The 14,260-nt window shown below is 41.5% G+C and overlaps 3 long non-coding RNA genes across 3 annotated transcripts in view; 1 reads left to right on the top strand and 2 right to left on the bottom strand.

Annotated features, from left to right (window-relative positions):
- LOC140637892 (uncharacterized) overlaps positions 1-14,260 on the bottom strand; it is an 85,232-nt gene that overhangs the window by 20,258 nt on the left and 50,714 nt on the right. The window lies entirely within an intron of this gene.
- LOC140637891 (uncharacterized) lies at positions 5,323-13,348 on the top strand. Its single transcript, XR_012034968.1, has 2 exons — positions 5,323-6,028; positions 11,745-13,348. It is a non-coding gene; the product is annotated as an uncharacterized lncRNA (long non-coding RNA).
- Positions 8,212-14,260, bottom strand: part of LOC140637889 (uncharacterized) — a 32,206-nt gene continuing 26,157 nt past the window's right edge. The window contains exon 3 of the long non-coding RNA XR_012034966.1: positions 8,212-9,597. This is a non-coding gene — a long non-coding RNA (uncharacterized lncRNA). The remainder of the gene's footprint in view (positions 9,598-14,260) is intronic.

Raw genomic sequence — 14,260 nt, 5'->3', positions numbered from 1 at the left:
TAAAATTCTTCTTCTCTGGAAAGCTAATTAGAAGATTCTGGTGTATTTTCTTTTTAAATCAGTTTTATTTCCTGGACCCATCTCTTCCTTATAAACACACATTTGTAACAATACACACACCTAGGGTGCTTGAGTGGCTCAGCTGGTTAAGCATCTCACGTGTCTTGATTTGGCTCAGGTCAGGGTTGTGAGATTGAGCCCCACGTCAGGCTCTGTAGTGAGGTGGAGCCTGCTTGAGATTCTATTTCTCCCTCCCCCTCTGCCCCTCCCCCTCTCCTTCTCTTAAAAAAAAAAAAAGTTAAACACACACACACACAACACTGTATTAGTTAGGATTAAGTTCTTCTGGGAGTAGCAGAAAAGTCAGAACTATAAGGCTTAAACAAGATAGAATTCCTTCCTCTATTTCAGGTAATATACAGGCAGGCACGTCAGGCCAGGGTTTCTATGGACCTCCACAGTGTCAGGGACCAAGGCTCTTATCTTATTGCACCACCATCTGTGGTCTGCATTCCCGAGGTCATCTTCTTGTCCAAGATGGCTACTCCAGCTCTAGCTTCAATGCCACATTTCAGCATTCAAGAAAAGAAACAAGTGGCACTTGTCACTCCTGCTCACATACCATTGGCTAGGATTTAATCATAAGGTCACACCTAGGTATAAGGTGTGTTGGGAAATGTAGTCTTTTCATGATAGCCATTTATGCAGCTAAACACTTATTTAGTTTACTACTATGAAAGAAGGGAGTGACAAAATAAAGTAGTATTGGATTATAACACAAAGTAAAAACAAATATTCATCTGTCCATACTAATATAAATAAATGGTTGACTATGTAAATAGGAGAAAATAAACAAATCTGATACTCCACTTTTAAGGAGGTCAAGCATAATTCTCTATTCCTTGAGTGTGGGCTACATTTAAAAGTGAATTTCTCCTGAAGATTTCAGTATGGAAAAGGAGGGGAAAAAAGAGTAACTCTATGGAGGATAAACTTAACAAATATTATCTCAAGCCAGATAATCAAGGTTAACATCAATAGTGATCAATCATGTTGATAGTATCTACCCTTGATACGATGTGATAAGGATGGCACTTGACCTCTGTGGTCTTCCCAAAAGTATATTATCTTCAATCTAATCATGGGGAAAACATGAAACAAATCACAGTTGAGGAACATTCTACAAAATACCTGACTGGTATCCCTAAAACTGTCAAGGTCATCAAAAACAAGGAAAGTCTCAGAAACTCTCAGAACCAAGAAGAGTCAGAGAATACATGACTAAGAAGTATAATGTGAGATCCTGGATGGGAGCCTGGGATTCAAAAAAAAAAAAAAAAAAAAAAAAGTTATTTGTAAAAAAACTGAGGAAATCTGAAAAAAAATATGGACTTCAGTCAATCATAAAGCATCAATATTGGTTTTATTAATTGTGACAAATGTACTATATTAAAATAAGATGTAGTAATAGAGGAAACTAGCATGGGATACGTGGGAACTACTGTCTTTTTGCAAAATTCTGTAAGTCGAAAACTGTTCTAAAATGAAAGTTTATTTGGGGCACGTGGGTGGCTCAGTCGGTTAAGCATCCAACTCTTGATTTTGGCTCAGGTCATGACCTCCGGGTCCTAAAATCAAGCTCCTTGTTGGGCTCTGTGCTGAGCATGGAGTCTGCTTGAGATTCTCTCTCTCTCTCTCTTCCTCTGCTGCTCCCCTCCCCCCCAGGAAAAAAGAAAAGAAAAATTTTTAAATAAAGTATATTAAAGAAAAAAAAAAAAAGAGGAAACTAGACATTGGAAGTTAACTAGCAATTTTCTCCCAAATCCCATACACAAGCCATCTCTTCTCTCCCCAAATCCAAGAGATGTTCACACTAGAAAGGGCCTTTGAGGCCATGACTTATCCCCCAAAATGAGAGAAAGAAACCTAAAGAACCCCCCCAACGAGGGTTGGCCTGTTATTACCTAGCCAGCTGGTGGAAAAACTAGAACCGGAAGCCAGACCTCTTGACAGCTTTGTCAAGAGCCAAGTGCTCTCTCTCAGATTTTCCACCCTGGTGAAGGACTTACCTCTCAGCACAGTAGAAAGAGCTCTGCCATTAACTGTCCTTGTGACAATGGCAAGTCACTCCATCTCCCTGAGCAATGGTTTCCTCACCTTGAAAATGGAGATAGTGCTAACTGCCCTGCTTATCTCAACACGACCGTTGTGAGGAGTGAAACCCGTAGAAACATCTGGCATTCTCTGTTGTAATAGTCCAGGAGGGACCTTTTGACATACAGAAATTTGGGACACAGCCCAACATCACATTTGTGTGTCGTGTGCTGTGGTGTTTGTGGTCACAAAGGTGACCCGAACATCACATTTCTTTATTCAACATGTGGGCAGTATTGCCTGTCTTTCCGAATTGGGATAATAAAAGCTGGTCGTGGTACTTCTCTTTCTTCTGCTGAGCTGCTGGAGGCTCACTGTTAACAGGCTCTTCTGGTGTCTCTCCCACCTCCTTGCTCCCTGACCGGCCATTCGGGAAGTCTGGATTCCCACACAGCCCCACCAGAAGAGTACAGGAGGCTGTTCGGGCCATCAGCCACCCCCGCCGCCACCCCGCTTCTCCTAGCAACACAGTGTCAGTCCTGTGGGCCTGGCAGATGGTACGATTCCCTGGGGAACACTGCCTCGCAGATCCAGATCCCTGCACAGGCCTGCGGCCTTCTCCAAGGGAGGACGGCGCCATTTCCTCAGAGCTGAGCGCAACGAGAATCTTCCACGTCTCCCACACCTGTGCTCCTACCAGGCAGTGACTTACGCCCAGCTCTTTCCAGTCACGGTCTTCCGCACTCCTTAGCCTCAGAGGCACTGAGCTGGTCTTGCTTCCAGTGTCCACTCCCTCAGGGGTTCAGAACCCCATTCTTCTTTCCTTCCAGGGCTCCACCTTTGGAGTCCAGTTGCTTTGGTTTTTTACCTTAAACCCTCAACACTCAAAATGCTCTATCCTCTTTCCTAGGTTGCTGGAGATACTCATTTAGTCCTTCCTATAACAAGCTGAGCTGGGTGCCTCAAGGGTCCCTTACACCAGCCCTTTGGAGGAAAACCATCATCAGGACTCAGAAACATCTCAGCAGCGTCAGGGAGACTCCCAAATAATTTCCCCTCAACCCTTTGTGATGCTACTCTCGGTGATGGCAAGGAGGCTTTTTAGCACTTGTTGGTGTCAGCCTGAGAGAAGAGGGAACTGTGAGTCAAGAACCACCCCAACAGATGCCGCGTACTGATTAAGTGCTCAGAACACCCAGGACCACGAGGTGGACCTGACTAAGAAATTGCATCCCATTTTTATCACTTTATCGTTAAAACCCTAAACGAGCTCTGAAATATCACCTCAAATAGACGAAATCTCTGTAATTACAAGCACACAGTAATACTCTTCTATTTTCTAGCCACAAGGAAGTTGACTGGAGTAAATAAATAAGCACAGTTTACACCTAACTAGCATTTTGCTGGGGAAGCACTGAGGGGATGGGGTGGGACTCGGGATTGGAAGAGATAGGCTCAGCACCTGCCCTCAAGGACCTTACCGCTATTGGAATTACCTTGGATCTGAAGTGGATCTGGGAGGCCACCTGAGAGCAAGAGTGGGAGCTGGAGTGGTGGCGGAAGATGAGTCCTAAGAGGCTGAACTCCTGGTCTCCTGCTTCTAGAGCATCACCTGCTTCATGTGTTCTGTATATTGGATCTCACATTGACTGATGTTTGTGAAAAAGGTTTTTACATCCTTAAAAATGTGTGAACACTAACAAGTATATTCCAGCTCCCCTTTTGGGTCCTTTTTGGGGGTTCTGATGTCCCGAAGACCTGCCTATCACATGCATTTAAGCCTCACAACCAATTTGCCAAGATCTGGCTGGTGGGCGCAAAATGACTGTGGAGCTCCTCTTCCTGACCTCCCTCCCAGGCCACTGATCTGTCACCAGCTCTGACTTCCCCTCAGAGGGAGAAGAGAGCTAGCACGGACGGGACGGTGCACCAAGAGGGGCTCCAGGTGCACGAGGTGCCGAGGAGCAGGGGCAGGAAGTGGGCAAGGAGAAGAAGGAAGGAGTGCAAAGGAAGAGGGAGTAGAGGAAAGAGGGGAGATACAGAGGCCAGCCCAGCCCGGAGGTGCCAAGAGCAGCACTGCCAACAGCTCAGCGTCTTCCCTTGCCGTTGTGCCACAAAGTGAAGTCCTAAACTTACAGACTCAATATTTGCTCCAGAATTCATAATCAGATGCTTGATCACAGGCAAAGGCGCACTGAGAGTTACCGTGTGCTAAGCCCTGAGCTCAGGGCCAGGAGGAACGTGGGGAGCCCAGGCCGACCGACGCAGTGTCCCTACAAGCCAATATCCTATTAACCGACCGTCATTTACTGAGAATGGAAAAAAACTGATTTGCTCCTAATATAATTCATGTATGTCTTTCTTGATATTAAAAACAAGAGAATTATCTCATGCACTGAAACATTTTAACTTGATTAGAATTGCCTTCCATTTCACTTATTTTAGTCTTATAACTGAATAGCATTTCTTTCAAAGCACAGAGATAACTTATATTGATAGAGTTATAAAATCTTGTTCAAATTTTGCTTAAAAATCTAATTTCCCTGACTTTCATGTTGACAGACTGTTTCCCATGTTCTTGTTTTTGTTTTTTGTTTTTTGTTTTTTTTGTATTCTCTTAAGACTCTCTAAATCAAAAAACTGCTTGGGAAGGTTGGTATCAGGATTCTGATTTAGAACATAGCATAATTCTCCAGAATACAGCCGCAGCCCAGGCATTGTTTGGCTGATTTTTAGCTCCCTGCAACTACTGGTCTCAGGGTGGGTGGCAACAGCCTGAAACACAGCAACACTGGCAAATGGGGATTTTTTTCTCTCTCTTCTGAAGGATGCTATCTATTTTGGCAGATAGGATTAATTCCATCTAGTCAGATATATCAGGATCATGTACAGAAAGCAGAGTTACTGGAATGACATTTATCATTGATTCTGGAGGTGTCTGGTGTCCCTTAAACATTGACATGCAACCCCCTGCCCCAGGAAGCTGCCTTGATGGCCCAACTCCTAATCTGGCTTCGGCTGCTCCAATTTTTCACATGTATTTAATCCTCACAACGATGCTAAGAAAAGAAGTCATATTATTATACCCATTTTAGAGATGGAGAAATTGAGACTTAGATAACGTAACTTGCCTAAGGACTAACTGGAAAGCAGAGGAGCCATGGTTAGACCAGAACTTCAAAGCCTGTGTTCTTACGTACATCACTGTCTACTGAGACCTTGAGGAAAAGTAAGCACACATTTCACTTACATTCGTATTTTTGAGTTTCAACCAAAATGGCTATTTTTAACTTGAGACTCCCAAAATCAGAAGCAAGCACTAACTATGGGTCTTATTCAATCACACCAAGGAGGCAGTGTGTCAGGTGGTAGGAAGAGCCCTGGTCTAGGAGACCTGGTCTATGAGTCATAGTACCTGACACATAGTAGGTGTTCAGTAAACACTTGTGAAATTGAGCCCCACAAGTTACTATATACATTTGATTATGCTTTTCTCCTGGATGTTCAAGAGGACACTCTAATTAAAGATCCCATAGTTCACAGCAGCATCACAGGGGTTGCAAAGCATGGTAGTGTAGCATGAAGAACTACCACCATTTACTGAAAAGCCATTAAATCTCCTTCATAGTAGAGAATTTGGGGGACAAGGATAATGAGATAATGTAGGAGACTTTTGCTCAAAGTAGCCTCTGCCTCTAAGTGCTATTTTGTTCAACTTGTCTTAACTTCTAACTTTGTCCCAGAAAAATCTCAAGGGAAATGAAATTAAGCTGTTTCCCAGATTTGCTTTTCAAAATTAGTCCTGGGCCGGCCTTCAATACTGCAAACACATTCTGTGTGGCCACAAGGGAGGCCTGACTGCACTGAATTCTTGGACCAACTACGAAGCTTTGGGGGCCTGACAAGCTGAGGAAATGCAAGAAAAACGACACAGGTGGGTGTTTTGCACTAATTACTGCCCACCCTGCTGGTCTGTCCGGGGGCATACACCTCTTGGCCTGGCCCTTTGGTTTGTCCTTGCCCTTTCCTGCTATTGGAAACAATGTCTGTTTGCTGCCTCTGCTTGGATTTGGGGCTGGGGAAAGTCACCCACAATGACTAAATAAGGCCAAAGTTTTGCACAAGTGCTGAGGGACCATCATCAAAGTCCCTGTAGTTTCCCAATCCAAATGGTCCCTCTCCATGGAGGTGGGAGGTGGCAAAATTTTACTTGACATTGGCAGCCACCAGCTGGGGTGAGTCATCCCTTCAGAGAACCCATCTGTAAATACTAGACTTCGGCAAGGACTTGGTTTTATCATTTTCTTGGGAACAAAGGCATTCAATTTTAAATCTGCATATTCATCATCCTGGAGAAATAAACACAGTGTGAAACTAACTAAAAGATTTAATAGTCAACATTTAATAATTCCCCAGTCATATGTGGGACAAGATTTTGTTCTAAAGAACGTTAACAACTCATAGATATGTGATCGTGCAGCCAGCATTCAAGAAAGCTATCTTTCTTTCCCACAATAGATTTTTCTTTCATTCTGTGTGGGTTTTCAACAGATTACCCCCAAGAGGAAAAGCCTGCCTACTCTGTCTTTTCCTTATGGTGCTGTGGTCATGGAGTTTTAAGCATTGCTGGGAATTTCCTTTGTATCACAGTCTTTCTTACCTTCTCATCCTTAAAGTCATCTTTTCAATGACATTCTCCCTTTAAAAAATTTTAATGTAAACTATAAGAACTACACCAGACATGAGTCTTCATTTCAAGCTGGTTCTCTGTTTTTTTTTTTTGTTTTTTGTTTTTTGTTTTTTTCTTAGCCACTGAAAGATTGCTTGGGCCCTGGGAAAAATGTAATCTATTGGCTTCGATAGAAAGATTGAGGGAGGAAATTTTAGGAGTCGAACATTCATGAACGCTCTTGCCAATAAAAATGTGGATTTCACCAAGACTTCTTTAAAAAAATGTGGAAAGTTGGGAGAGATATAGAGGCACTGTTTGTGATTGAACTATGTAGGTTCTATTCATGAACTCTACTTCTTTTCCATCATACAAGAAATTAATGAAATCTAAACCAATCCCTCTTGCATAGACATTATTCAGTAGTAACAAGTCCCAATAATGGGGAATCCAGGCTTCCTTCTGTCTAATCATATGGCCATTTCCCCAACTGTTTCACACATGCTAATGGAGTGCGACAAGTAAAATGTATTTGGCTCAGTATATGGTCCAACATGAAATGGCTTCACAACGATGAAACTCCTAATCATTTTTCTCCTAATCTACCACTGCTTTAGGGGGTTGGTGTCTTCCCTGTCATGAGCGATTTCAGTGCACTGATCAGGGTGGACTTGACAGATTCTTTATCAATGTCAAGTGTCTTTTGTGGTTAAGTCCAGTAACGCTAAAACAAAACGCCTCATAGATATTAGATATATGGTGGCATTACAGAATTCTCTTGCAGGCAATATTTTTTGGTCAACCTATGAAAAGAAAAATGGAGTGAGGGCTAAAATCAAAGGAAGATGCAGCAAAAGTCTTGGCAGTTATTTCTGTGGAAGTCAGACAATGTGACTGACATGGGGCCAATCACTCTCCCCTCCTCCATTCAAGTTAGAATAGAACAAAGAGAAATTGCCAACAAAGAAAGCAATGATCTAGGGGGAGGGGACTGAATCTCAATAGGTTTTTAATTTCAAGAAAAAGAACAGTATTGCAGAAAAACATAGGACCCCTGCATAGGCACACACATACATCCATAAGTACATGCCTACCCTTATCAATGAAAATCATACATCTTCCATATGAATTTTTCTTTTGACTCGTGAAGTTAATCTGTTAGGCTTCACTGACATTACCAAGTCTCCCAATATCTAATATTAGTGCAAACTGGCTCAGAAAAAATACAATCCCAAAGTCTCTGAGTAAAATAGAGACTCTGGTTGTTGTTAAATTTGCTTTTGGTAAGTAGAGTTTGCAGTGCCATCAATATTGTGCCTTTTCCAGCGGTCTAGCCACGACAACTTCATTATGGAGAATGTTTGCTTTTTCAATTCATAACAATGGCTCTCCTACCAGCAAATTTTACAAGATCCTCTCATAAGTGTACAAGTGAAGGCTGCCAATCCCCTCTTCCCCCAAATAAAGAAAATATCCCAACCACTTGCTAAATCTGTGGTAAACTGTAGTAAGCCAATGTTTCAGAATACCACTCTCCAGAATAGCATGGAATGCAGGAAGTCTCATTGTCTTTTAGAAACCTGAAAGCCAAGGATAATAAAGTCCTCATCAAAGCTGCAAATGGACAGTAGAAAGAAGTGTTCTAAGTGTTGTGGGTGCTAACCTGGAATTGTTATTTGTTACACTATCAAATCCATAAATTAGTAGGAATGAGCAAGACAGTCTGCACACCCCAAGTTCTCAGCCATCAGCTGCTCTTCTCTACTACACAGTTAAAGGCTAAGGCTATTTCAATACTTTATATGATTTTTTTTCTTCTTTGTACTAATTTAGAAAGTTGGTACTTTAATGTAATTGAATTCACTGAGGCTAAAAATGTCCAGACCTTTTTAATAGGGTACACTTCAATATTAAACTTTGGGGTCTGTTCTCCTCCCAAGTAGGCACTCAGCTCCCATTAGCACAAATGGCAGTTGTACACAAACATTGGGTAGGAAGTATATATCTCTTTGTCTCTTTGTACTGAGCTCCAAAGAGGGGGGCGGGCAGGGGGAAAGAAAAAGAAAAACAACTTTGAGATTGAATAAAGGAGGTAGAGTTGTTGATTCATTTACCAAGATGAAATTAATGCCTGGCATACCCCAAATTTCAGGGAGCACACACTTTTAATAAGTGAGATGAGAAAATTTCTAAATCATTTTGAATAATACCTAAACCATGTTTCCCTGAGAAATCTGTTTTCCCTCCATCCCCAGCACATACATTAGACCCATTTTGCACTTGTTATGTACATAATGATTCTAGACAACACAAGACAATTTCATGATTTTTTTCTTATCATTTTTACTTATCTACCAGTGAGCCAATTTATGCAGCTTAAACCACTGCTAAAGAAGATGCATCAAAAATTGTCTGTAATCATTACAAATAATAGCATGAAATGTTCACTAGAAGCTGTTTTCTTATCATATTTTCATTAAAACGTCTTTTCACCTGCTTTGCTTTCCCACGTCTGAAACCTGCATTGTAATCAGTCTTATTAACTGAGAACATAAATATGATTTATTATGGTCTGATAATGGAAGCTACGTGGACCCAGAGAAGGGCTATATTGTCCTTTGATAAAATGGCTCTTTTCTCTCAAATGGAGAGCTCTATCATGAGAACATGCAGAATGTAGTGAGTGATTATTTCCTCAGGGTGAGTGATGGCGAAGCCCGACAGAAAATCTTCTTGTTGACCATGACAGCCTCAGAGGGTCCCCAAACCTCCCTGAGTTTGACAACCTGCAGACACTTTTGATGAACTGTATTCTTCTGTCAGAGACAGCCTGTCTGGGAGGAGAAAAGAGACCTTTATTGTCTGATCGGCTATTATTGTCTTGATCTTTTATAAGCAATCTCTAATGCACATGAATATAATATCCTTTCACACAAGTGCCAAGCATAATAGAAATGTAGTTATAGGACACTCCCCCTGGTTATGTAAATGTCCTTACACCATAATTAAGAGAGATGGTTGGTGACTGATAGGGAAAGAAAGAGTAATCAAACTGTTGTAGCATTCCTCCCTATTTTAAAGACTTCAACCCGGGGTAAACAGCATTTATGGTAGCTGTAGTGAAGCAGGTAATTTTGAAGTCTTGGACTAAAAGGAAAAATAGTTTCGAATATGGTATTAGTGTTATATTTTTATTAAACATGCAAATGGCAGCTGGTTTTCAGCCAAAAGTGATTACCATGCTGATATGACTTAGAAGAAAATGAGTATGCCTCTCAAAATACCTGCTGAGGGTTACAGCAAGAACAAAGACCTATTAATAAGGAATGTACTTGCACAAATGGGTCCTCCAGTCCAAATAAAGTTCTCCAATAAATTTCCCTCTTATCCATTTCCAGAAGCCCAAATAAGGCAAAAAAAAAATATTTTTTCAATTAACAAATATATTTGCGGGCAAAACTCTTGCAATTATTGGGCAATTAAATCTACTTCTTAATGTGGCCCTTGGGAACCATCTCCATTTCTGAACTGTGAAGGATAGTTCTAGATGGTCTTTGAGTTTGGTGACAGAGGTTTTCTGATCTTCCAGATAAAATCCAACCAGACTTGTCGCAAGCAGGCCAGCCCATGGAGGCCAGTAGCCTGATGCTCAACCTCAGCTGCTGGCAGAAAGGAGAAAAAGACATCACCCATCTGAAAAACTGTAATCCCCCAGCAAAATACAATACTCAATTTTTCATTAACCTTCTGACATCTGGACTCAGAGTAGCCCCACACTAATCACTAATGGGTTTTGCATTACCAATTAGTGGAGCAAATACCTCTAGCACTGGTGCCAAAGGGTTAATCATTAGTTTCACACCACTGGGTGGTCAGAGTAGAAGAGCAGCCCTGAACCCAAAAGAGGGGAGACTGAGGGGCAGGGGGGTTGGAGAGAGTTCTCATTATTGAGAAGAAACATGCGGCTCACAGGCATTGACCTCCGTATCTCTCTCCTGGCATCTTGCCTCGAGGTGGATTTAGGTAGTGCACAAGCATGCGCATGCCCACACACGTGCACACAGTTACACCTAAGGTTGGACCCAGAACAAATCAGCAACCTCTCCAGTCTCTGCAGAGCCTGTCCCATCAAAGGTAGAATCAGACCAGGGGAATCTCTCTCCCTCTGTCTCTCAGCACCTCTCTCTATTTGCTTCTCTAAGCAATGACTTTCCCATGGGAATGAAAAAATGTGCCATTGCAGAGGGAGCTGGGGTTTGAGAAGTGTTTGATCTCTCTTAAGAGATAGTTCTCTGAAGTTCTGCCAATGCTCGATTATCTGTACAAATGAGGCTTACAGAAAGTATGGAAAGATTTGATTCACAGATAATCTTCAAACTCCAGTTTGGTCTATATTTTAGTTTCTTTCTGAACAAATTGTACCAGAGCAATTAACAAACAAAGCTGATTGGATGTTTCCTTTCTCCTTTTATGGTCAATTTTAAGGATGTCAGCAGCATGAGGAAATTGTCAAAACACTGGCAACGAGGAGAGAGGAAAGGGAAGAAACAAAATACCCGGATAGTCTGTAAACTAGATAATCTGCTCCTGAATAATCGAGAAGAATCTAATTTCAAAGATAATAAAAGAAGGCCCAGAGAGCAATTCCATCTTGAAAATGCACAACCCCTTTCCCCGACCCCAAAACAGCCAGTAGGAAAACAAATAAGTAAATAAAAAAACCACAAGAAAAATGTGAACCTACTGTCCCCAACCACATTTTCCCTGATTTAATCTACATATGTTCCAAGTTAAATTATATTCTCAAAAGGGTCAGGGCAGGGAGGAGGAGAAGGAAGCACAGAAGACACTTAGTGTTCTCTCTAGCTTTGTTGTCAGGTAGCAACGGGATTGTGTTCAAAACTATACCACCTACAACTCCTGAAATTGAACCACTTCTCTCTCTCCTTTTTTCTTTTTTCTTCTCTCTCTCTCTCTTTAGGAAACCCAACATTCAAAAAAGGAACAGCCATGACTCAGCACTTTATTATTTTTTTTAGTCCCAAATTTTTGATTCCTTATACAAAAAAGTACTTGAGAGCATTTGAGACTGAAATGAGAAACTTTGCTACCCTGAATTCTCCACGGTGCTTCCACTCAAGGCCAGAATTTAAAACTTTTCAGTTAAGGAAAGAAAGACTTTTAATGAGCCTAATCACGCACATTATTTTGGCCAGAGTCATTGACTGACTGCACTTATTTCGTTCTGCTTTAGAAATGAAAATCTAATAAAGTAACTGACAGTTTAAATGTCACAGAAATTTTCTCCAACATCCCAACTGGAATTGTGAAAACAGGCTCAAATTCCTCTAATCTCCCTCTCTTTCACCTTCAAATGCCACGCTTCTAAACCAAACCATTTCCTAAGAAATAGCAGAACTTGGTTGGGTTCAGAGGTCGGGGCAAGGGTGGGGAGGAGGAAGACTCTTTCTTCAAGTTGGAGGGGATTTGCTTTTTTCCACACACTAAGGCAAGAAGGACCGGAATCTTGAGGCTGGGAATGTTCTGCCTCTTGCAAGGGAATTCAAAGGAGCCATTGTGTTTGATACTTTGCTTCCCAATTGGCCTCTGACAGCAACATCAGAAGCAACAGATACTCCAGTTCTACATCTGGAAAGAGGCATTTTTTTCACAAAGAAAGAAAAAAAAAAAAACCCACTCCTGAAGACATTGAAGCCTAATTACTCCATATTCCATTGTCTTAAAGATTGAGATCTCTCTGATACTATGTGATAACCCCTTGAGGAATGGGAGCAGCTCCATTAGGACTTGAACAGATAGCATTTCTATGCTTCCCCTTCGATAAAGCTAATATTCAAAATAAGCAAACTGGTCGGATGCCTTCGTTTCCCCAGCCACTGAATTGTAATGATCATTGCAGAGGCTACAATACCATTAATTAAGGTGCCAAGTGGAAAATAAACTCTTCACTAGAATGTAAAAGGGATTCAGGCTGAACAGGAGTAAACAATCAAGGAATCAGTTTAGGTTAACCACTGTCCCACTTGCTCTTCTGGCAGATGTATAAATCGAGTCCTCAGATTTATGATGGGGCCTTTAGAGTTCTGAATAGTCTGGACCATAGCATCATAAATCCATGCTAAGGAACAGAAAGTATTCTGAGCACCATGGTCATTACACTCATGGTAGATGAGGCCACTACACAATATCCCATGGTAGAAATTTCCCCCATTTCTAGCGCTACTGTGACCCAAACAGAGATGAGCCAAGGGCAGGAAAAGAAAAAAAGAATGGGAGTACACTCTGGGAAGCACTGAGCAGGTACAGAAGAGAAGGTGGGGCAGGAGAGAGGGCATTAGTTGGTAGAGAGGGTTTATGAAACTATTAGCGAGGATGATAAGGGGGAAAAAGATAACCACTGAGAAAGCATCCTTTCCCAAATTTCAATCACACGTGAAGAACCCTGGGTAATTTTAGTTGTTCTGTCAGCCAAGTTAAATCCTGAGCCTCTCAGAAGCCATTGGAAATGTCTCAGGTTATTTTGCTGTTTCGATGGAAATTAAACTTGTAAATCAATAATAGAACAGAACCAACTCTGTGTGAAAGCACTATTCCTTTATCTTCTATTCTCCAGCATTCTTGCCCAAACAATTTAAGGTTCCAAATGCAAGTGAAAACATTTAAGTTTGAGATTTCCTTGTACAATTTCAGTATAAGTCTCCTATTGAAAGAACATTGTGAAGTCGACACGAAGAATAAAATTGTATAGCACTCTTCTGCTCATGGGCTAGACCTTGAAAGCTTTTGAAGTGATTGGTGTGTGCATCCCAGGGGAACCTAGGATTGCAGACATGAGTAACATCAACAGACTCCTCAAACTTGCCCCTGTTCATCCTTTGCTGGCTCTGCTCCACTGCTGTCCTTCTCCTGGGCATCTTCTTTTCCTCTTCGTCTCTTTTTAATGTATGTCATCTGCTATTCTTTCCTCTAGATTTTTACCATCTGTTATTCAGCTTTATTTTTTTCTATTGTATATTTTTGTCACAACTTCTTTATTTTTATTATCCCATGATAAGCTTTGCATTCCTTTAGACCACACGCACAATATTAAATAAGTCTTTGAACTAACGATATCAATTCCCATTATAGAGACAGCTACTCTCCCCATCTCTAGCTGCCTTTCTCACTCCAACAATTAAGACTTTTGACATCTGGAGCAAGATTAAGAAATGTGTATCCATTGCTGGCCCGTTGCTGGTGCAGAAATGGTGGTGGTTGCTGAGAAACCCTGAAACAAACACCAATCAAAGTGACAGTGTGACATTCCCAGCAAAGACCAGAACTAATACTTGGGAAGAGTGTCCTCTAATCCTTGATTCTTGAACCCCAACCCTGAGACCCCAGGAGTACCCAGTGCATCCATGGTTCCAAAAAAAACCTCAGTCTGGTTCTTGATTCTCAACTCCATACTGAAAAATTAGACTAAAGCCTAATTTG

The sequence above is a fragment of the Canis lupus genome, chromosome 8 (genome assembly GCF_048164855.1).
Source record: "Canis lupus baileyi chromosome 8, mCanLup2.hap1, whole genome shotgun sequence".
In the NCBI taxonomy this organism is placed as follows: domain Eukaryota; kingdom Metazoa; phylum Chordata; class Mammalia; order Carnivora; family Canidae; genus Canis; species Canis lupus.
The sequence above is the reverse complement of the archived record's forward strand: the minus strand, read 5'-3'. Positions and strand labels throughout refer to the sequence as shown.